Raw genomic sequence first — 25,472 nt, 5'->3', positions numbered from 1 at the left:
TAGAAATTAAACTGGAAAATTAGATATAGATAATTGAACTCACTGAGCACTCTGACTGGCACTTCACACAATCTGATGCCATTTATTTGACCTCATAGAGTGACATGGCCAAATGCAGAAATGAAGCAGAAAATGAAAAATTGAAAGCCGCTGTGTAGCAGGGCCACTCATCCAAATGTATATCAGGGGCTTACCATTAATGGTATAATGTAATGATGTGGACCAATGCTTGTTCTATTGACAACAAGTTTTAAAAAGGGACAGTAAACATCAATCACGTCATGTCATCTGTGACCCCTTGCATTCACAAAGCACTGGAGGTCATGTGCTTCACTAAATAGTCCTTCCAAATCAATCGTGCATGGATCAGTCCAGTATGTACAACACATACTATATTTAGCTTCGCTAGATCAAATTGTCTGACGTTACAAAACGCACATCACTATTTACAGAGTAATCCCTGTCGAGAATTCAAATGAATTCCTAACATGTGTTCTATTTTGTTATCATACTTAGAATGTAATTTAAGCACATCTCTGAAACACAAACAAATATAGGCTTTCAGGGCCCTATAACATCTGGGTATTATGTTAAAGGTATACCATAAACTATGGATTCGCTGCAGACTTGAGTAGCACTGACACATACCTAATTAAATGTGAGGACATTATAAGCTATTTAAGTCCCAGGTATCTATCATTGAATACAGTGCTGGTTTTATGTGCTGAAAAGGGGTTCTGATAAGCACAATGAATACCCTATCTGTTCTGATTAAACCAGAATAAATATGTTTAGTTCATGTTGATCCATTAGTTTCTAACATTGTCTGTTTCCTGTTTGGCACTAAACAAGAAGTGCACAGTTGCTTATTCCCCAAAACAGCTTATAGACTAAAGACAGTAACGATGTTGTTTTGTGGTGTAATATAGTTTAAAAATACCCACCATACAGTAAAGGGCCTACTGTAATCACGACATCCTTATGTGTCAGTTTGTAAAAACAAATGATGCCTAAGTTCTCAGTAGAGCTGAGGGGGCTACAGGGCAACTTTTCTCATGTGACACATTGTCCTTTTACCTATTTTTCACTGTTGACTGTAGATTTGAAGTTTCGTTTTCCAAAAAACTCACAAGTATTTTCAAAAGGAGTGTCTGAATAATACTAACTGTCAACAGTTTTCATTGGAACACCGATCAAAAGTAGCTCCAAATAAAACTTTGTGAATGGTTCATGGTAACATATTGTTTTGTCTAATGTTCACATGCTGTGAGCACCACAATGCTTTTACCTCTATTGTATCCTGTTACTTTTACACTTTAAGTTTCTTTAGTAAGAAAGCACACACTGAAGAAGCCATGGACATTACCGAGGGCTAAAACAAGACAAGAATTATGCTAACCATGTGAGTGAGCAGAAGGTGTGTGCATGTGTATGGTGTTAGTTGTGGTGGTAGAGGAGGAGGAGGGGGCTGTTTTTTCTCCTTGGTTTATGTCATTGGTTTAAACGACCCAAGACCCCGCCTTGATAGAAAAGGAGAGTTAGACTGTGTGACTACAGCCAAAGAGAAGGGGGAGAATAGAGAGAGGGGAAAAAGAAAGCAGTGAAACAGTTACACCTACTCGGCGTTTACGAAAATACGCTCGGTCGTATTTTAATAAACAGGGACTCGTATAACACATTGAAGGCTGTTCCCTGTGAGGTTATCACTCCTCTCTACCCGTCCGTTTTTCTTCCCTAAGAAGCAGCTCTTCTAGCGCTCGGAGGATTAATAAGGTGGAATCAGAATTACTCCAAATCTTCACATGAGACATTTCTCCCCGAAGCGGATGATGCTGCCGCGGACGTGTGCCTAAAAAGTCTGCTTCTCAACTTGCGGCTCCACGTCATTTGTCAAGGTAAGACCCTGCATTTACAGAGGCAACACTGCTTTTCACATTTAATTCAGTTTTTTAGTGCTTCACATGAGAGTTAGCTAAGACTGGCTGCTGTTGGTTTTCGGGTCTGCATACAAGCTCTGACCATGTGTGTCCACCTTACTGCGCCATGAAGATGGGGAATGGTCGGGTAGGTTGTAGGCTACACACACACACACACACACACACACACACACACACACACACACACACACACACACACACACACACACACACACACACACACACACACACACACACACACACACACACACACACACACACACACACACACACACACACACACACAGTACTGACAACCTAAAACCTAGCGTAACTGTCAAATGTTGACACGAATAGCCCACGTTTTCTCTCCTACGCTGCCTTTAGTGTCCCTCACCTTTACATTGCATTGGTATTCGGCAACGACGCGGGGACTATATTGTTTTTGCAACGAGACCCCGTACGGAGTGTGTGTGTCTGTTAAAAGAAAATAGAAGTGCATTATTTGAGTGTGTGAATGCTTGTAGAGTTGTGTGTGCCCGTATGCTTTCTATTTGCTCATAACTCTTCTAATGCCTCACAATCGACCCGGCTGACTGAGTTTTTGTCGGAAAAATAGTGTTGTGAAAGACGTCATCCTGTGTTATGTTCAGTACCGCTTGCTGCTGCTAAGACTGGACATCTTTTTTTTAAACCTAAATGTCTATGGAGCACATCTGCTGTCCAAGCTGCATCACAATGCACCCTTCCACATTTATATGGTTGAGCACAATCTTAAAACCTTGAACAAGCTGCCATACATCATTACAGGGGATCAGAGAAACCCTAAACTTTCTTTTTAATCCCAGGGAACCACAAGTGATTAGAGCAAACAACTGCATTTGATGCTAATTTGCCTCAAAGAATCACACCTGAAAGGATTTTGTGGTTAAGTGTAGTGAGTTTCAGGTCTGTATGAGTGGAGATAGGAACCTCATCCTTTTGCAGTCTTAAGTTGTTTTTTAAGTGAGTGAAATGCAAGTGAAAGAGAGCCTCATGTTTCTGGGGATGCCCCTGTCATGATCCCCTGGAGGCTCTAGGATGTGGCTTTGAAAACCACTGGAGGAGCATAATGGACAGATTTTTGTGGTTCCCACTCGACTCTTGGACGCTTTGCTGCATCTTACTCAGTCAAATATATCTTGTTTATATTTGCCAATATGATATTTACAATGAGGATTTAGCACTGTAGCTGTCTACACTTCACAGTTTAAGTTTACAGCCACTGTTATAGGGTGACAGTGTAGGAATGAGCCGCAAATTGCCTAGTGTTAACTTTTTAATTAGACATGCTAAAGTATTCTTACACGTTATTGGGCTAATTAATTAACTGGTAACTGTGAAAATATGACAAATGGACACGTGTTGGACTAATGAAGAACTAAAGTAATCTTAATTTCTTATCACTCTTCATTAAAAACATAATTTGTGCTTGTCAACAATGTCAATTTTGTATCCAGGAGTATTCTTGATATGATCAAACTGATAAACAAATAACAACCTAGATTGTAAATCAAAAAATGTAGTAAAATGTACAATCAAATATTTTGTGTTTGATGCCAGCAAGCTGAATAGTATAGGGATGACCTTGGTAAAGCAGCTCTTTGTCTTCCTTATTAGTGCCCATGTGCATGCAGTAGATGAGGAATGGGGGGGGGGTTCCTGATTTGGAATATAAGGCCTCTACAGATGTGTGCAGCTTGGACATCTGCTCTGTTGGCTGCCATTGTCAAGGAAGCAGTTAAGATGGTGGGCTGCTCGGCACGACAGGGCTCCCTTGTCAGAAGGCTCTATTAAACTGCTCCAGTCACAGTTGCAGCAGGGAACTAGTCATAACACTGAGTAGTGTTCGTATTCCTCACATGCCAGGTACATTCACAATCACTACTGGTCCACAGTGGGTCTTTTTGTCTTCCTTTGGACCATCAATTCTTCATTCATAAACAAACTTACCAGGTTGAGATGGCAAAATGTTTTGTTGCGGACCACCCCCTTTTTTCCGCTCACCTTCCCTCATACTGAGACAGTGTTATCGTTAAGAATGGGGACTGTCGTTTTTCCGGAGAGGAAATTGAACAGACTCAGTTAGTCGACCCCGTGAAGAGCCTGCCCTCTGCCATCCTCTCCTGTGTTGCCGAGCAGCACCCATTCACTCAAGGCAATTGAACGTCTCTGAGGGGACCTCTGTTAGCCCTTTGCAATATTTATTACCATCCATCATCCCAAGACTCTCGCTCTACGGGTGAATAACAGTGGCTGCTAAGTTCTGTGTTAAAAAGTTCCCTCGCCAGCGACCATTAGAAGGGATTTATTGGAGCAGCTTCCCTGAAAGTGCTGTGGAAGCGAGACGGAGCATGTTTCAGAGTCCCTACACGCCCGTGGGGCTGTGGTACCAAATATGTCATGGATAAAACTGACTGGTTGAAGAGCTGCCTGAACTTCTCTTTTTTCTATTCTAGTTTTTCTTCTTAATAGATTTTATAGCTCGAATTAGTCGGCTGGCAGAAAATGAATCTGCAATTTTGCTAATTCATTAACTGTTTAAGCCATTTATCAAACTAAAATGTCTAACATTTGCTCGTTCCAACCCCTTAAGTGTGAGGATGTGCTTCTCTACTTTCTTGCATATTATTGCTAATTGTATTTTTTATTTAAACTGCTGGTTGGATGCTATTAGAAGAGATTACTTTGGGCTGTGGAAAGTTTCGATTTTCTTTTCACAAGTCCTTAACCTCAACTCTAGTTTGTTCTATCTAAACAAACAGGAAATGCATTGCATCAGCCCTTAGTCATATTATAGTAATGTGCACATTTCCATTACATACATCATGGTTATACAATTTAATTCCAATATTAACAGCCTTAAAGGCAACTGATAGACCTAAAGCAAACACCTCGCTATCTGCTGTGCACTTATTTCCTTTGTAGCAATGGTTTCTCACAGCAGAGATAGAAACGATAATGATCTAATATTCACCGTAGGCTTTAATAAGGATCTTCTAATGTATGCATACCGTGTTACTGAGCTGGTAAATCCTGCCTACATGTCCTTTTGAATGATAGTGAGCTTGTGTTGTGTGAAAATAAGTATATCTTTGTTCGCTCACTACCTCTCGATATAGTCTTTGATCCCACGGAGATGAGCTGGGTTCTTTTCCTCCCTGAGTATTTCCACTCTGATTTAGATTGTTTGTTTGTCAGAGTTGAAAACAATTGGGATGAATTTGATAGCGATTGAAGCTATATAGATGGAGCAGCACTGTAAATGAACGCCTTACTGTGCTCCATTTGGTTCAATTTGAATATGTGTTTTTAATTGGTCTCCGAAGGCTAAAACTTCTCTTTTCTGCCTCCCTCAAAAGTGTCTGCATGATGTGACTATGTTGAGCTGAGGAGCCCCGGAGCAGCGGTGTTCATTTGAAGCCCAGCGAACATGCTCATTATCTCCAAGCAAAGGCAAGATTGATATTAGCTGAAAGCTGGGGTAATCTCACAGAGAAAGGAAAACAGTGAGGTAGAACTGTAAACTGATCAAGACAGTCATTCTTGCAGCGGACCGCTCTCGTCAAAGCGAATACGTTGAAAAGCGAGTGCTGCAGAAGGTACTTAGTATCTTTATACTCGAAGCAACTAAAGGCAGCATCACTTACTCTCTCATGGCTTCAGAACTCCTCTTACCTTTTTTAGAAAATGGTTTATTGAAAAGATATCTCATGTTGCTTGTCTTTGCTTCTCTGTTCTCCTGAGGCACTCTTCATCTTTATTTTTTGAAGACTTTGTTTGTGGTTCGAGGGGCCATCATATTTTTTCACCTCTAATCGCTTGCTCCCCCATTGCTGTAATTTCATTGACAGTGGCAGCGATTGTGTTTTCTGGAGCTTCACAGGGGTAAAGGATAATTGGTGCTGTGAATGTCTTTCTCATAGTAACTGGGAAAGTGGAACCCTGTGCCAGCACTATTCTCTGCACCGTACAAAGGGACAAGATCCCGCGATAGGGCTTGCATAAGAGATCTACTGTGTTCTGCAACTCAAACAGTTGTATTTTATTCTGGCAGAAACTAGTAGAGCTGAACCTCATGTGGTTTCACTGTTTGCTAGCTGCAGTTATTGGATTTGATGTAGCAGTCGCTCTGTGCTTTTATCCTGCACCACTCTACATTAGTATCAGGGGAGAGTGAGGTGGCCGTGTAATAAAGTGGAAGTGCATCGTCTTTCAGCCATGTAAAAGGTCAAGTCATTCTTGTACATCGGCCTCTGTTGGCGATGTCAAAGACGGTCCTGTAAGGTATAATGTCGTCGACCGGGGCAGCGGCACAGCAGTTATTCATTATTTTCGTACAACTTAATAGTCTTTCGTTTAATGCATATTAATTGATGTGCTCCCGAATCCACACTCTTCATAATCCACCAAGGATTTCTCAAAGGCAAGCACAAAAGGCTTTTATTATCTTAAGAAGGAAGTGGTCTTTTGGGACCCAAAAGTGCTCCTGCTCAATTGTGTATTACATTATGAAACAGACGTAAATGAAATTACAACGTATCATCAGCGCGGTGAAGGATCCTATTGAATAATTACCTTGGCAGAGCCATTGTTGTAACGCCAGATCCGTTATTTTAGATGGGATGAGGAGGGGGGGGGTGGGGGTTTATGAAGTCCTCGTGCAAGAGAGTAAAAAGCAGTTTCAAGGTTAAACTGTGTGGGGCCAAATGTTTGGGGAGGGTGGATTAATTTCATGTCCCATAATGTGATTTGCAATATCTCCTCCTTTACTGCCCTTGGTGTCTTTGGAGTGCGAGCCTGATGAAGGCTGAGGGCAGGGGGGGTGCCGTAACTACCCGCCTGCATTTATAAGTGTTTACAGGACCACTAAATGGAATTACGGGAGATGATGCATGCTTACAAATTCCCCATCAGTCCCAGACCCCGCCTCATTACTGAATACAAATTCAGTGAGTATCCTTCTGGTGCGCCGGAGAGAAAATTAGCTTTCTCTCAAACACGGTCACATACATAAATACATACAAACGTGCAAACACAAGAAGGGGGTGGTTCAGGAAAATCACTGTGCGTCTTTAATTGCAGGGCAGGCTATGAAGGAGTGAGAAAGACCACCATGATAACGGCAGCAATATCTCTCGCTGCTCAGTCGGCCTGAGAAGCCTGCTGTCATCGACACTTTATTACACACAATCTGCAGATTATCCTCACGTATCTCCATATCTGCCCAGCTAATGAATCTGTTGGGTTGTCTCGTTTTCTGGCAAACTCTGTGTCATACAAATGCCTTCATAGATATGCGTGCATTTCATACAGCACCATCATCGTAGAGACATTTGAACAAGCACAAGGAAACCTCACAGTATGTGTGCAATACGAGGAAGCGATAAAATCAGCGATTCAGGTCAGCATTGGTAGTGAGTGGGTGGGCTGTAAGCTTTCCGTGGGGGTTGCTATTACGTGTAGCATTTCCTTCTCATAGTGCCTAATGTCATTTTACTTCCCCTTTGAAACCTCACTGCTGACATGCAACCACATTATTGATCAAAATAGAGAGAAAATAAAAGTGATATCCACTAGTGCTGCTTAGATCGGGCATCTAGATTACGATTAAAAAAAAACTTGATATAAAATGTAATCACCAACAGATGGCAAATCCCATACCTTTTGCTTTAAGGTTATCCAAATAACCCTAAACATTATGGGTTTTATAGTATATACCAACACTTTTTCCGCAGTCATTCATATTTGGCTTTTAGTTTAATTATGAAATCCTTTTTTTTAATTTTTTTTAAATCTTATCCTGCAAACAGACAAATTAACAAACAAAATGAACCAGAAACATAACTGACTTGGCAGTGATAAAATAAATAACTAATAATTGGAAGGATAATTCATTTAATGAAGATAATGTTGAAAAGTATGCAAATTCAACTATTTAGCTAAAGTGTGGCTTGATCACAGGCAAGGGGCCTATACAATGATTTCTTGTGAATTCAGTCATTGCTTATATGCAATAGGCAAAATAAAAATAATATGCCATTCTTTAACCCTTTTCGTCCCAAATGTGATGTGGCCAATGCCCCCTTACTCATGGTGTAGACAGCCATGAGCCATTAAAACCATGTTAAGACCATTGTATTTTCATCTGACACTGATTTTTGACACTGAATTAACCAACAGCAATCATGATTTAATTTGGTCTAAAACCGTTTCCGGCGTTGTGTGATCCAGAGTATCTCACACCTTCCCTAATATCGTCAAAGATGATTAGCAAAGAGAAAGGGATTAATTTAAACATACCCTGCCACACTCTCGCACCAGCAGCGACAACAAAAGACTGCTAAAATATCGAGGAGCTACGTGAAGGTCATGTGTTGGAAGGACAGAGTGGCGAGCTCACACTTGTCTCAGAGGCAACATTAAGTGCCCCTTTACCAAATACAAAAATTGGGAAATGGACTGAAACAGCCACTAGGTATATTTCCGACGAGATGATGTGTTGTCACTCTGTTAAAATCAGTCTTTAAGAAAAGCAATTTCTCTGAAATGTCTCAAGTGTTGGTCCTTGAAGTTAGATGCTTGCCTGAACGCTGTATTAGCTTTGTCACTTTGGGCGGTATCATCACCGATGGCAGACTTGTGCAGTTTTTAAGATTCACACGCTGTGACAGTGACAGTGACAGGTGCAGGCGGCTGTTTACCGTCAGGCGTGTTGGTCGAATAAATGTAGGAGAACGTATATATGCTTAGAAATGGTTTCCAACTTTATATGCCGAGTAGTGAATTTGCCCCGTCTGTGTCACGGTGGCTGCTTTTAGTTTTCCAATTAAATCTCAAATCTTTCCCATGTAAATGGAACACTGAGAGAATTGCACACAAATGCTGTTTCAGGTGTTCGTTGCAACATGTCTTGCTATTAAAACTTCTCCCATGATTCATTGTGTATTCTGCTTTCTGACCCTCTCATCTTTTACATGCTCATACACAGATCACACAATAATAGAAGTCTTTCCTTTGGGCTGTTGTGCAGTAATGCTATCTCTGTTCCTCTTCTTCCTGGAAAGGCTATATTTCATTGAGCTCAGTATCCCCTTACTTTTGCAGTGGGTGAACTCTATTTTTTCAGATTTCTTTCTTTCGAGTGCAGCTGCAGTCTGATGCAGAGCTGAAGTTAGGTTTGCTTCCACCTCTCGCTGACTTTCAGCTTTGCCAAATTGTTAAGAGAAAAAACAGCACTCAGGCAAAAAGAAAAGGTTGCTCCTGGTTACTTTTGTAAAAATGCTTTGCCACTACATCCTACAACACATTGCTTCATCAAAGCAAGTTCCATTGCCAGGTGCCCTGCAGCATTGGGCTTATTTGGTATTAACCTGCTTACAATTTAGACTAAGAGATTATTATTGCAGTTTTACAAACCATTTCAGTTATGCAACCTTGCCTCAAAGATTGGCATTCAAACTGGACTTCATGGTTCTTATTTTAACCGTCTTCTGTACTATACAGCAGCACCAACACAGCCCTGTATTGCTGTGTGAATGCGGAGAATAGGTGTGCTTATCTCCCTCACACTGTCTAATAGGGCTGCTCAATTAATCATATTTTTATCGCAATTACGATTTTGGCTTGCAGTGATTATGAAAACAACATAATCGAAATAAAGCGATTCATTTAAAAAATGTTTTGTTGAATTATACTTAAAGTTCAGGATAATCAACTGTTAAAAACATACTTTTCACATTTTTCCAATAAATGGATGTTTTCAAAGTAAATGTATAATCGTTTTTTAATAATCGTGATATCAACTATTGACCCAAATAATCGAGATTATGATGTTTGCCATAATCGAGCAGCCCTACGTTCTAACCCCTTCGTCCTCTCTTACTTTTGTTCTCTTCCTCTGCCTGTATCCATCTCCATTTCCCTTCCACTCTCGTGAAGGTCTCATTGCTTATGTAATGTCTCTAAACATTTGTGCAGCATTAGGGGAAGTCAGGCATGCCAAAACTGTGCAAAACGTCCCTCTGTGCACCCCATAGAGGTGGGACAGATGGCAACCCTCGTTCCCACTCTTGTAAACTGCCTGTGACAGGAGAGATGGCGGCGCATACACGGCAGAACTAGGGCAACGCTAACTAAGGCTTTGCAGACAGTGGTGGACACACTTGCATGCACACTCATCAGGCTTTTTTGGGTCATTGTTTTTGTCTGTTAATTACAACATAGTGTTTATTGATTGCTGATTCGTGGGAAAGTTGATAATCAGGGTAAATGCGCCGCTGCGTCGCTACACCTGTGATCCCGGTTGTAGCTCACCTTTAACAAAGGCTATCAGATTCTAGCATTAAGTCATCCATCACGATGTTAAAGAAGGTGACCCGTAGTTGCTTTCTAATTTAGTCGTTAATCACCGCCACAGCGGAGTGTCGGGCACTTTCACTTTGTTCCCCCCTAACAACTCTCTGGGCAGAGTCCATTACGGAGTAAACAGACAGTGAAACACTGAAGAAATGAATGAAGATGCCCGGCGCAGAACCCCCAGAGGTGAGATCAAATCACAAGCTCGGTGATGATGAGGGATGTTTATGGCTGGCACTCTATTAAGAGGAGGCTCTTCCCTGCTGGCGCATAATGAACATCTACCTTGCGAATGGTTGCTCCGAACGTTTTTCCTTACTCTGAATTACCGGTCATTTTCATCAGAAGGCGCTCTAATTGCTCTCAGCGGCGAGTCGGGGCCAGTGATAGAGAGAATGAGTTTTGCGTGTTACTTGGCAAGGTGACTGGCTTATTGCAACATTAGCCATGTTGATTTTTTATAAATCTCCAGCACCATATTTCCCTCTTTTGTGTGTTAATGAAAGCCAGTTATGTCCTTGGAGGATGATATTTCAGGCCTGAACTCTTCTGCTTTTTTTTCTGTGTACAAGTAACGCCTCCTCCAGATGTCCCCCACCGCGGGAGGCTCTGAGGCAAATGAGAGAGGCTTCCCGCCAACCACACACACACACACACACACACACACACACACACACACACACACACACACACACACACACACACACACACACACACACACACACACACACACACACACACACACACACACACACACACACACACACACACAAACACACAAACACACACACACACCACAGTTGGATCACCTCTGGGGGGGGCCACTTCAGCTGACCTGTTACAAAATAAGACAAGAGCAGCGGTGGCAGAGATATGACTGTGTAGTAATTCTATGTTGTTATTATCAAAAAGAGAGTTTCATATTGCTGACAAAAAAGGGCAGTGTGTGTGGTGAGGGAGAAAAGGAAAAACATCTCTGAAAGGAGAATGTTTTCGGAAACCGCAGACAATGTACCATCTGCACACGGCGGGGTGTGTGAGCGACACTGGACTACTGCTGTGAGGAACTATTGCATTGTTATTAAATGGCTGTTGCCTCACTGGCAGCCATATTAAAGCCTCAGATCCTGTGCCTGATGCAAGGCAACGAGGAAGAGAGGGGGTTGGAAAGAAAAAAAAGAAAAAGAGGCTTGAAACCTTCCTGGCCTTCTGGACATGGTGACACGATGTGCAGCTGCGATGGCACAGATGAGTGGATGGCACTACTAAATTCTTCAAAATAAAAAGCCTGGAAAAATGCTTTTTTTTTTTGCTCTCTTTGTCTTGCTCTTATAAACTCTCTACCTCGCTCTCCCCGCCCACCACCTCAGCATCTTATACAAGGTGCATCGAGAGGACAGCTTTTTTGTACTCAGGAGCTGTGTCTTAAGAAATGCAAATACAGCAGCTCAATCCATACCAGGTCTTGTTGCGAAGGTCAGATTTTCTTTTCATATTAAACTTTCAGCACATTAACTTAAATCCCTCTGGACCCTTTGAGAAGTTCATCTGCACATTTAAATTAACTTTGCACTTGCTATAAAGTCTTGTCTAGTTTTCTTTTCACGGCTGAGGAGACTGGTTCCACTCCTGCTGTAGCAGCGTGTTGACTTATTGATGCTCGGTGCCCTTTGTGCACACTGAACCAGTGGCAGACAGTGCATGAAATGCCACTGAAAAGTAAGAGTTGATTAGCTCCACTTGCTCTCCCTCATCTCACTCCCTCACACTCGGGGCAGTAAAACGACTCTTGAAATTGAACACTCTGCTAACGGTTTCTTGTTAACTTTCTGTCTGCCAGAGGTTATTGAAGGCATAGTCACTGAATTCTTATGTCTGAGTTATGCCTATTGTGTGCATCATCTGCCTATATTGAAGGAAGATATATATCAAGAGGTTTCTTTTCTTTCCTATACTTTTCTTTTAACCGAAAGAAATTGCATGCTTTTATGACAATCATTCAGCAGTCTCATTCTGTCCAGCCGAGTCTTGTTATCTTTCTTGCATCCTCTCAAAAAGGCCAGAACGGACTTTTGAAAAAGAAAATGTATTCATTACATTTAGGGGATTTTCCAGCCACCTTGTTTTCTGACTTAATGTATTGTTGCCACTAAATAAAAAGAATCAAGAGTTATTATTTCAACAATTGCTAAGGCAATAGAAATGATCAATACAGTGGTCGGATGGATTTGTCCTCACAAAGCTGTCAGCGTAATTGGCATACAGTACATCTTTCTACATCATTGTACTCCAGACAAACCACAGGTAAAAGAACCAGACGAAGCACTGATGGAAAAGTATTTGGAAGAGTGAGATGTTGTGCCATTACTGGAATAAGTTATGGATTTATCACCGTCTTTACCCACCTTATGTAAATTGAGCTATTTCCCATCCCTAAGTAAATGATTGGGTAGAGAAAATGTATGAATATTTGAGCAATACATGTAAAATCTGGAGTCAAGTTGCGCTGTCAGATCAGTAGCTCAGTCAGTCTTCTCCCTTCACCAGCAACTGAGCAAGGAGTGATCGGTGAATGCTCATACATGTAAATCTCCGCTCAAACTCCTTCCAAGGGGCCTGCTTTTTTGGAGGCCCGGTTCCTGCTTGACAGAACCTGACATTTGAAAAGGTCTGTAAGGAGGATTTGTTTGTGACGGCTTCAAATTACAGTGGCACGGAGGGAACGGGTGAAAGGGGAGGGATGGAGGAAGAAAATTATTTAAATGTCACTTCGACGAGGTGAATGCCTAAGCTGTTTTTTTTTTCTCACATAACATGGGTCTTTCTGACAATGGAAAAACATTCCTTGCCATGTTTTATTCTGTACGTGTCTCTTTCTGTTTGGCGTCTGTTTCCACATTATTGGCAGCAGGCTTTCAGCCTTGTGAATGCCCTGCCAACATCTTGACAGTAACCACAAACCATTTAGTAGTTTGTTTTGTGTAGGTAGTGACTGAAGGACCGATCACTCGGGCCTTATTTGGATTTGAGGTTTATGCTGGACTGTATATGCTGCAGTAAAAACACATATTAATTTTCAGGCTCTCCCACTCCCTTCAAGTGCAGAAACGAGGACAAAAAGTAAGAAAGGAATCACTTTAGGTACAAGCTGTGGGAGGAATACAGAATGGAAAATAACCAATAAGTGCAATGCAATTTCTCTATATGTTGAATGATTTCTCTTATCCAACAACAGGATTTTCCAACAAAGGGTCCTATTCCTTCTGAGCACTCAGCGCAGTTATATGAGTGCATAAGAGGCGCATCCTCCCACTGACCTTTTTTAACAAGGATGGGAAGACTAAAATACCCTGAGTATCCCTCGGTGATGATTGTCAAATGTCACTCAAACTAAAGGAGTGCAGCCAGACTCTCATACAGAGCTTCCAACAATAGTAAGGAGTAGGAGGGCCCTCTATCTCTTTTCCTTGACAAATAGCTGATGACACTCTTGGATTAAGCCCTCACAAGTCATGCCAGCTGCTGGAATCATATGACAAGTACCTCCATTTTTACGTGTCTTAATCTGTTTCAGTCGCTTCCAGCTTCATAATAACTGAAATATTCGTCACCAAGATGCTGCCTGCAAATGTCAATCCATTATGCGACTTAAGTGACGCCTGAGCTTGACAACTAGTTTTCTGAAAGGCATTTGCCCTTTTGCCTACTTTTTCATTTTGCCCTACTGCCATGACACATTTTATTGAAGAGCTGTCTGCCAGTGTACCACAAAGACTCAAGGCTGTACATCGATACGTTGAGCTGCTTCTAAACTGAAGTCTGCACAAGTTCCCACAGTGCCAAAAACCGACCTTCAAACTCTGCTCCTGCAAACAGAGCATATTTTTTTAACAGAGGCATTTCCCATAATTAAACTAATGCAAAGGAGAGAATGCTGGGGTGGCTCTCCTGATTAATGGAGCAATTACATCATCCATTACACTGAATTATGAATGTGCTAATGATGAGCTCATGATGGGTAATGATTCCTGGAGTTTGCTTGTTTAAAATATGAAAAGTGAAGAGCAGAGGACTGCCTGTGTTTGCAGATGTTCCTCTAATCACCAGGAGGTAAGGCTAAAGAGAAAAAGAAACGTGCGACTTCCTACGGAGAGTGGCTGCTCCTCCAGCAACGGGTCATTGCTTGCTGTAGAAAGGACGCCTCCCACTGGGTAAGACTGGATGTCGTAGATTTGAGGATCTCCTGCTATGAAATGTTAAATGGCACACAAACCTGAGTTAATGTTTTGTGTAATATATTGATGGGAAAAGAAAGTAGGCCATTACGAAAAAAGGAAATAGAAATAGAGGGTAACAGTTGGCGACTGAGCTCTGTCATTATCTTCTTGGCCAAAACCGTCACTGGCAAAGGTGTCCTGTTTAGAGTCTATTTTCTGCGATGTTGCTGGATGTGTTGTGCAGCAGACAGCAAACTCTTATCTTCTGAACACATTTGGATATGTCGCAATACCAATCATTTTGTTTGAGTAAACATCAGCTGGACACTCATTTATTTTGATAAATGATTGATTGTTGGATCGATTTATTGATTCAATGGGGCTGATTCTGTCTTTAGATTTGTGACGGGAACTGTATCTGCTTTTATTTCAAATGATCAATCATCCTTGAAATCTAGCCTATTTAAATAAACGGCAATCAGCGGTAATCTAATGATAATAGTTCATGCTAAAACATAGTTGCACAACAAGGGAAAAGTAATAAGCCATAGGCAATGTAAAATACACACACATTACCACTTATGGCGCATTTCCACTACAGCACGGCCCGTTTTTGGTTGCGTTTCCACTTAGCGTAGTACCGGCGTTGCAGTATAAGTTGAGTCATGACAACTGGCGACATTCTATTATTTTCGTCATAGGAATCCGGGGCGTGTACATTGAGGACCCATTGTTGACTTACCAGGAAATAAACATGTCGATCGCCTCGTTTGTCGTTTACGTTCATCTATTGCTATATTTGCTTTCCTAAGATCACTTTGATGCACATTCAGGACTCGTATGTGAGGGTGTGGGTGACGCTTACAGGGAGGAATCGAACATTACAAAGTAGGTGACTGTGTGGATGCCTGTTCAAAATATTGCAAACTTGAATAAATCATTTAAATTATATATTTGTGTCCGACTTTCATTTGTTCATCGTTCTTAATGTGATGTATAGTAGCTTTGATAGCTGTCCATACCTTCAGACATCCTAAAAGTAAAACAAAAGTTGTTTATTCACAGCCCGAACGCTCATCGAGATGACTGGATCATGTATGACAACTTGTGATCAGCTCCGATTACATTGTGATATCAATTCTGTAGCTATTCTCCAGGGAGCACGTTTTTTTTTTAATGAAATATCTGTATCCCTCTCATCACAACAAGACTCTACACTGTGCAGGAAAAACAATTACATACATGAAAATAACCTTGATGCATGGGAATTAAACACACAAACTATCTTCCGTGGCTATACTGATATGTCACAGTAACGGTAAACTAGAGAAAAGTAAGTCCAGCGGGGCACTTATAAACAGAGGCGACTTTGAGTCTAAAATGACTTACACAATGATTACTACTCCTTTTTTGGCAACTGATATCATTCTGCAGATTGTGTGATAAGAAGATACCCATAGTACGTATAGCTTAGTATGTCATACTTGTAAGTTGTATTTCTTCATGTTTTTAAATAGTCTTGCATGTTGTGCTCATTCTGTATGTCTCATGTTCAAAACTGCCATTAAAACACCCTTAAGTTTGATTTCCTTCAGGCTACATACTCATAGTTAAAGCAACGTCACACTAACAAAATACAGTTTGAGCATGTAAACGTCTGTTGATAAAGCAGGAAAACCACCTCGCTTCCTTAATATTACATTTGAGATTTATCCCCACATGAACTTTGTTGTGCTTTGTTCAAGTTAAATTAAATCATGTCATGTTTCTAACAGGTTTTCCATCAGTTGGGACTTTTGGCACATTTTGATGCTGCCAATTATCTCACAAGTTGTGATCTGTTGTCCCTTTATAGTCGAATGAAAATCTTCCATTGTGTATTTGACAAGTCTTCCACTCAGCTGTCATCTACAATGTTATTGTCTTACAAGTGACAAGCGCTTTTTGAATCCCTGTAAAGGCGGAACAGACAGTGTGCCACTCATCTCAGAATGTGCATAACGGTTATTGCTTGTGGTTGAAATGCTGAGTTTAAATCCTTCTCATGAATTATGATGGGTTTCACTGCTGTTAGTTTATGGCGGCCATCTTTTTACACACATTGCAGATTTATTGTGGTCAAAATCAGACCTTTGTAGTACACACTTCTGCTGATTTGTGTTTTTTTCACCTTACACACCAAGCCTAGCTCAGAAAAGTAGCGTGAAAGGAGATCAGCGGATGTTTGAAATACAGTTGCTTCACGATTTGACGTTTGCGGAGGAAACTATGTCCGGAGGGTAAAGGTAAAGATAGCTAAACCCCAGATCAATGAGCCATCTTTCACGACTTTGCATACTGTATTCTGTCTGCCAATCATTCTCCTTTTTACTGTCGCCTAGCTGCCACTGATGGTCATGATCTGTGATGCAACAAACCATTTTCTTGGGTTTCCTCTCATATTGATCTTATCTTACATCCTCTCTTCATTCTTTATTAGTAGACAGATGGAAGTTAAGGGGACCTTACACCTCAGACTTTATGATGTAGTAGCACACATTCAAAGTTAATGTAGTTTGAAGGAATAGTCCTAAAAGCATGAATCTACTGTGTAATCTGTGTGAATTCATGAATGTTTTTACGGCGTCTCTGGAGAACAAGAGTTAATTACAAAAACAAGTTTTAATTGGGCTAGTGTTTACAAAATGTTACCTTCATGCCCTAGTTGCACATTCAAGAATACATGGGTTTCTCAAGAGATTCTCCTATTACTCAGTGTCTTATATACACAGGTGTTGTATATAAATTACAAAATGTCTTCTGTCTTGATTCAGATTTGCGTGCAACAATAACATCTGTTAGTAATATGCATTGGTCCTCTCTAGCTGCGTTGATTGACATGTATTCTTTTCCAGCCCACGGTATGTGTTTTAAACTTGTGGCAGATATGTCTGCATTAGATGTGGTTCATTTGAAGTTCAGTGTGTGGGTCCATTTTCTTAGGTAAACAAGCCTCCCAACTCCCAGCTGAGGGGACTTATCTGCTTATCTCAGACAGAAAATAGTCTTCTTTCTATAGTGTGAAGTCTCTCCGTGCTTTCTCTGGAAATCTTGGTCAAGTGTCTTTCTACTTTAAGAAAGCAGTGTACGCTATGCTGCCGATACACAATGAATTATCCCCAGCATTTAAAGGTTGTAAATTAATTATTTCGGATCATTTTATGGGGAAATAATCGCTTCAAGTGGAAATTCTTATTTAGTTCCAAATAAAACAGAAAAGATTTGTGACTGGTGGAAAACCGTGCCTCCTCTCCAGGTATTGCTTGGAAGCACTGTTTATTACTTAGGTCAAATTGCAAAGAGGGGAAACATTATGAGAGTTTTTACGATGCGTTTTGTTAGTTTGTGTGCTTTAAATCTTCTTGTAGGAGTCTATCCAAGCATCTGTTGGCTATTTAGTTATTTTTATACGTGTGTTCCTGTAAACTGCCACTTTCAGTTACACACTTTATTACATAATCCTGCATTAAAGCCTTATTTTCAATTAAGTCCAAGATGACTTTCTGTAAAAGCCTCAATGGCAGTCTAAATGTTACACTGTCAAATTAAGTAAACATTCTTATATCCTACACCTTATGCATTAAAAACATCTGTTTATTAAACTACAAAGAAACAGTATTGTAATATGAGCGATTTAAGTAATTCAGGAGATTATTCTCATGTCAGATCAGTCCATACACATGTTGTGTGATGTTCCCCTTGCAGTACAGGGCAAAAGATGTTAAACAAGACCTTTTTGAAACCACATTGATAATGAAACCTTTAATCTCTCTCCAAGAAATGTAATTTACAGTCCTGCCAAGTTCCTATAATATAAATTCTGCATTCGTTCTGCAATAGGGGGTGAACATAAAAAGGGAGCTTCTCCTTTTTTAAGTAGGGTTATCCGAGCTAATTTATATAATAAAGACTTCTGTTTGCCACAAAAGCAGTTACTTTACCAAATACATGAAGCTATCCTGTATGTCTGAGAGAGTTGTATGTGTAGTGAAGGTTCCTCCCTGCTCTTCAGGCTGCCAACAGCAGAGCGTCTTGCTGGTTAAAGTGGGCCTCTGGGCCCTGGGCCACCAGCTCTGCTTGGTTCTGCTCTGCCGACTGCTTTGGCCCTTTAGTGAAATGTGATCAGTCAGCTCCATTAGGGCCGGGACTAGGTGCCGTTGGAGACCGAATGGTCCAATCTCTGTCTGTGCCACCCAGGAGCTAATCTCCCAGGATTGGTCAGAGCGTGGAGCATCTGATGCCTCGATGTACAATCACTGGGAATGTGGCCAGGGTGCCATGTTGTTGTGGTATCACAGTCTTGTTTACCACGTTCTCACTCAAATGTAAGTTGTACCTTGAACATTTTTAACATGTTAGTTAGCAGTGGTTTTTACCGATGCTGCACGTTTCATTTTACTCACTCTTTTGATAATGATCCAAGTGAAATCTAACTTCATATTATTTTCTTTTATATTTTTGCTCATTTCTTTGTGTTTTAAGTGATTCATTCCCCTTCCATATCCCTGTGCATCTGCAATTAGTCCTCCCATATCATCACAGCTACCTGTCTTGGAGGTTGTTACTGCTTCTATTCAGAAATGTACCGTTGGGAAATGGGTTTTGTTTTTGCCAGACTCTGTTCAGGTCAATTGGATAGGTGTCAGCTTGGTGGCTTCAGATAAGCATAAGGACAATAACAAAGGTGCAGTTTCTGACACCGGGGCCAAAACGGCCTTTTGTTTATCAAAGAGAAAGGGGAGAGAGAGCTTTGGTTTTACATTCTCTCATTCAAAGACCGGTGTGGAGGATTCAGCTCCTCCCATGATAATGTGGAGGCTCACAACCATGCTATCATCAAAGCACAAGTTTTACTAACGTGTGTTTGCTTTGCATAAAATCAACTTGGGTGCCTGTCAGTATGTTGCTCTGTAATTAACCTGCGGAGGCCCAAAACGGATGCCCTCTAAAAGGCTTCATTAACCTGTGCCTAAGAGGCGGCCATTGTCCTCTGGCTCCCATGACCCGCACTAAGTGACCAAAATACCTCACATATTCTCTCAGCTATAATGGCTGACCCCCCTGCATTTTGTATTTTCACAAACTTTTTCAGCAAACATGACATTCTACTAAAAAAACAATACATGTAAGTGACAGCAAGAAATTACCTTTTATTTTCTACTAGTGAAAATGATAAGTCGATTATTCCATTGACATGAAAAACAATCAATAATTTGGTTAATTCTGTTTTTTTCTTTTTTGTCAATTTTAGATTATCAAGCAAAAATGTAAACATACTGTTTCTTCAGCTTCTCAAATGGAAGAGTTTTCAGATTGTCTTTCTTTAATCATATCATTGTAGATTGAATATCTTTGACTTTTGAATTGACATATTAGAATGTCACTGCGGGCTTCTTAATAATGCAATACATTAAAATAATAGTGGAACTAATGATTGAAATGTATTAGTTAGTTGCAGCCATTCTACATCTCTACTCAGCCGATAAGGGGAGCAGCTGTACCCGTGCAGTTTACCTCACCAATTTGAACTTGAGGTGGAACAAAAGTCATGTTTCGTCAAGGGAGGACAAGTCATTTTGTTGAGTCGCCCCACCTCCCTCATCCCACCCCAAATGACGTTTTGTTTAGTCAGCTTGATTTTAGAGGTGTAATTTTCACAACATCAGCATGCAGCACTGGATAACCGTGACCCAGGGGACTCAGGTTATTTTAGTGTGTGTGTGAGAGACAGAGACTGTGAGGCTTGTCTCCAGTCAGTTAGAGTTGCCTGTATGTGTGTCATCCCATGAGCGCAACACCAGCTTGGCCCACTTCTGCCTGACCGACTAGACTCATCTGGGTTCTTCCCTCTTGTCTCTTTGTGTTTAATTTCCCCTCTCTCCTACTCTCTCTCTTCGCTGTGTGGGGTCCAGTTCTCATGTCTCTTCTCGACAGTCAGAACAGAACTACCAAAGCTTGCGGAGATGTAGAAGATCCCAGGTGAATTGGGCAGAAAGGTATTGGCTCCCAACCAGACCGTACGATGAGTCTGACAGGAACACCCAGCTGGAGCACATTCACTCTCATAGAGTTCATATCCAAACCAGTGTACTCGCATGCACATGTAGGTCAGAAGGTGAAAAGGGAAGACATCATAGTCTACATCATGGCAGCTCTGGTTTAACAGTCTGCATGGGCTCTGAGACCTGTGCTAAACAACACGGTCTCCGTACTCATATATAACTAAAACAGACTCACAGATAGTACATTAAGCTTGACATGTCGGGAGGCTGTCAAACCTGGCAGCCTTTGTTTTTGACTGCATTCTCAGTTTTTGCCAAGGATGGAGATTGCAACAGCCTTGCAGAGTACAACTTCAGAGAAAACATGCTGTCAGGTGTCTGGGCGCTGCCTGCTTAAATCTCACAGTCTGTTTTTGCTATGAGAGTTTAAGAGGCCTGAGCAGAGTAGATAACATGCATAGAAATATAATAACCTTTTACTGTAAGTTGGTACGAGGAAGATGTTTGCAAACATTTGCCTATTGACACATCCAGTTACGCAGTAACGCTAGCATTCATCTGGATTGTTTTTTTGTGACCACCTGATGAATGCATATCCAGTATTGACTCTTGACTTTTCAACTATTAACCCTGATGGAGGTATCTGGCTATTTAGCTGCTAAATGCTCCATTATGTTCACCGGCTATTCTCTAACTGTCTGCTGTTTGAACTGTAGTGAACAAATTGTTTTTAGAGTTTTTCTTCCTTAAAACTGCTGCCTGCTGCGGCTGACGCACCAAAGAAATAGCAATCCGCACTCTTAAAAATGGATTTCTGTAAATCAGATTGGAAACATACCAATTTTTACTTTGCAATTTTTTCAGTACAAATGCATTAGAGTCTAATGTATTGTCATTAGACAATACATTTTTACTGTAATGAAATGTAAGCTAAGCTTTTAATAAGAAAAAATGTTCCCATTAAAAGTCAGAATTTAGCTAGCTTGGCCAAAACGATATTATCAGGAAAAATATAATGCTTGGATATGGCATTAGCAGGCAGCTCACAGTCCGCTCACACACATCACTGGGTAACTAGGAGACAGTGTCAGCATGATGGAGACTACGGACACACCATCATCATCCTGTGTGTGTGTGTGTGTGTGTGTGTGTGTGTGTGTGTGTGTGTGTGTGTGTGTGTGTGTGTGTGTGTGTGTGTGTGTGTGTGTGTGTGTGTGTGTGTGTGTGTGTGTGTGTGTGTGTGTGTGTGTGTGTGTGTGTGTGTGTGTGTGTGTGTGTGTGTGTGTGTGTGTGTGTGTGTGTGTGTGTGTGTGTGTGTGTGTGTGTGTGTGTGTGTGTGTGTGTGTGTGTGTGTGTGTGTGTGTGTGTGTGTCCAGGGCCTTTGCGGCGCCCGTGGCCGAAAATGTCACTCCAGGCTTATTATGCCATTAGCTGCCTAAAGCCTCAGTCCATTTGCTGGGCAGGGAGTGTGACGGAGCCCTTTCACAGGGTCACCCCTCCTGCTGGAGGCCGGTCAGCTGAGAGGTGTGTGTGTGTGACAAGACACAGAGAGAGAGAGCAAGAGAGTGTTTACCTCAAACTCAGAGAATATATTTGACACTAATCATGATTTAGCACTGGTTGTACACTGTGTTATGTATTTTAATCACTCCATATATACGTCTCTTGTAATACCTCTCGCAGACAATGTACAGATCAGGAAGATGGATTCCTTGTTTGCTCTGCCGCTAAGCAGTAAAAGTACACCCTTTAAAGCATAGCTCACCAAACCTCCTAAATCAAGTGTAATGAGGTATCCGTATGTCACTTCAACACACGCACAGAGACTCTCACAAAGGTGGTGTTTAGGCTTCACTTCATATCTCGGTGCAGGAGGGGTTAATCCATCAGAAGCAAGTGTTCCTGTGTAGCCGAACTCTATTCCCAAGGCCTTTCTCCCCCATCCCTCGCCTGGAGAGGACGACCAGCTTATATTCTTTGCATATTAAAACAACGCCTTGAGACGTGGCAGGCAGGGCCTCGGGAAGGTGGTGAGTGCGGAAAAAAAAATTGGGGAAGACAGAAACTGGAGTGGAAAGGCGGGGTGGGGTCTTTTTTTTTTTAACTCCAAATAAATGATTAACTAAATACATCCCCCCCCCCCCCCCCCCCCCATTCCTGTCCATTTTGAAAGAAGGGCCAGCTTTGATCTCCGGGGCCCTTTGAAATGATCTGAAGAATGGGAGAGAGGCATGTGAGGGAGGGGCAGGGGGAAGTGAGAGAGACAGGGACAGGAAACGCCACACCTCCCTGCCTGTAGAGGGGAGACATCACAGGTATAGATGCAGAGCGAGGAGACAGAAAGGGGGGGGGGGGGGGGGGGTTCGCAGTTAAGCTTTTTGGATGATAGCTGAGTTGCTGGGAGTTGTTGTGGTAAAGTGAGCTGTTTGAAGGCCTCACCGTGGATGTGCCCGGGGATAGATTAGCTTCCCTTTAACCCCTGCGATAAATAGGGGGGGGGGGACAGACAGATGTCTCTCCTCTCCCAAAAGCAAATTGTGTTGCTGAGGCGAGAAGGCACTCTCCCTTCTCTGCATATTTCTCCTGTCTGCAGCCATTCAGTTTTCTTTACTTTCCCAGCTGTGCTCAAAGACTAAGAGAATTCCCTCTTCAGATATGTGCTGTATTTGGTCGGCTTAGTCTGTTTTGTCCGTTTTTAAACTTCTGTGTATTCACTTCAGTGTTTTTTTTAGATGCGACTCACTTCACTGAACTGGCATTGTAGCTCAGTGTTTAGCAGGCAGCAGACTACATTCTCCATCAGCAAGGACATTACCGACAAACTATAGCACTAATGCATGTTCGTTTGCTGCCATTAACTGAAAGGATGACCTTGTGTGTGTTGCGCTGCGACAGGGGGAAAATACAATTATTTTTCAATACAGAAATGCGCTGTAGATTTAAAAGCAACAATAATGTGTCCTGTAACCGCGGTGGTGGTGCACAGGGTTATACTGAACAATTGTAGTCTCTGCTAATTGTGGAAATACTAATACAACTAAACAACAAATGTGAATATTAATTAATATGGGTCAATATTTATGGAATCATTTGATCAACTCTTCCATCTTCCTGTAAAAAATTAAAATATTGTTGAGAGATTAATCTTGAAACCGGGTTGTTTACCTAAACCTGTCCAATGAAATGTGATTTGGGGCGGTTAGTGGAACACGGAAACAATCATTGGGACTTGCTGTGATAATATCTTGTTATTATTTCAAATTCATCTAATTATATTAGTACAAAATAGCCACCAGTCAAATCCAGTACACTTTGAAACGTACTTTCATTACCTCTCCGAGAAATATAAATTATTCAGTCAACCTCTCACTAAAACTTCTGCTCATCAGTTACACAAAGAGATGCTTTGCTTCACTGACAATGTGTGTCCTTGTTGATTTCATAAGCCGAGAAACTTGGGTACTTTACCAAAGCCACCTGATACTTTTCATTTAGCAGCATGTCGGTTATTCTGTTGGAGCATCAGCTTAGCACTTAAGTTCCCATGAGGCCGCTGGATCCTCACTTTCATTAAAGTTGTTTGGAGTCTCTCAGCTTCGTTGCCTCATAAAACAAACTGCTAGGATGAAAATAACTTAAAACCACACAAACCAATGCTACTCCCCTTTTTTTATTAGTATGCAAACACACACACAGTTGGAGGCAGACGCACACATACACAACAAAATGCTGTTTGTTGAGGTTCTAATGAGTCCCAGTAGCAGCGGTTAGATTTTTCCCTCCTAATTTGACATGCTTCACTTGGGCTGGGTCCCTCTCGCTCCGCAAGCCTCAAATCCTCCATGCAGAGGCCTAATGAATCTTCTCCAAGTACACAAACAAAGGACAAACAAAACAAGCAGGAAACTCTCGCTTCCTCGAGCTTCTAATTGTCCCAAACACGTCAATCAATCACTGCAGCTTGCTCGAATCCGCTTTTACTCCAGACAAAGGAGTTATTAGTCGCCCATGAGAACATATCAATCTTTATGTTGCCGGGTATTACACTGGTGTATCGGGTCACGTCTACAACCGCCTGCATTTCCTTTCATTTAGCTCCAGCAGTGTGAGAACATTGGACGTTGTTCTTTCTGTTTAAGAAGGTGACATGAAGAACAATGAGTCGAGCCTCGCCGGTCTCCCAGGGCTCCCCATGCTGAGTTTCAGCAGTAATTGAATCGGGGGCTTTTGAGGCCCACAGAAGATGGTGTGAGTGAATTGACTCAGATAGTTTATAGGGTAATAAAGTCCCTCCACACCAACACCGGCCAGCTGCGCTCAGCTTTGACCAAAACAGTCTATTTAATACCTCCCGCCGTGCACCTGCAGCCCCCCCGTAACGGTCAGCACACACCGCCATCGACACAGCCGCTAGATGATATCTCTCGCTGTGTCTACTAGACAAAAAATATTATAGGGCAATTAAAATCGTGACTCAATTAGCCTATTGTTGACCTTTTCTCTGCAGGTTAGGATGCTCTATCTCTGCCATAATAACTGGAGCCATTTTCTCTTATCTGACCTCCTCATCTGCTAGCCTCAGCTGCTGGCTGAGCACCCGCTGTTGTAAATACTGAAAAGTGCTTTCCCTGGACTTCCTCTTCTCTTCACAGCAGCTCGCTCCTTTTTCATGACCACTTCTGTCTCTGCTGAAAGGCCCGGCTGAGTGGGTGAAGAGTAGGTGGACAAATGGATGCAGTGGCTATCAAACCTGATTCATCACAAAGAGTCTTTAATACAATACATGCAGTGTTTACTTAAGCCAGGTTTCAGCTTTGGGCTTTAATCAGTCTGTTATGTGCAAATGTAAAAAAAAAAAAGTAGCGATGACTAATGTTAATTACATCCCCGACAAAACTGTG

At 41.6% G+C, this 25,472-nt stretch overlaps 1 protein-coding gene across 1 annotated transcript in view; it reads left to right on the top strand.

The window, feature by feature from the left end:
- Positions 1–1,532: 1,532 nt before the first annotated feature.
- The window catches only part of LOC307025125 (C-terminal-binding protein 2-like), a 91,082-nt gene continuing 67,142 nt past the window's right edge, over positions 1,533–25,472 (top strand). Inside the window, 1 exon segment of the mRNA XM_079659721.1 lies at positions 1,533–1,895. The gene's annotated coding sequence lies outside the window, so the exon portion shown is untranslated.

This window comes from Notothenia rossii (assembly GCF_949606895.1).
Source record: "Notothenia rossii genome assembly, chromosome: 11".
Classification (NCBI taxonomy): domain Eukaryota; kingdom Metazoa; phylum Chordata; class Actinopteri; order Perciformes; family Nototheniidae; genus Notothenia; species Notothenia rossii.
This window is presented reverse-complemented; position numbering and strand designations above follow the sequence as displayed.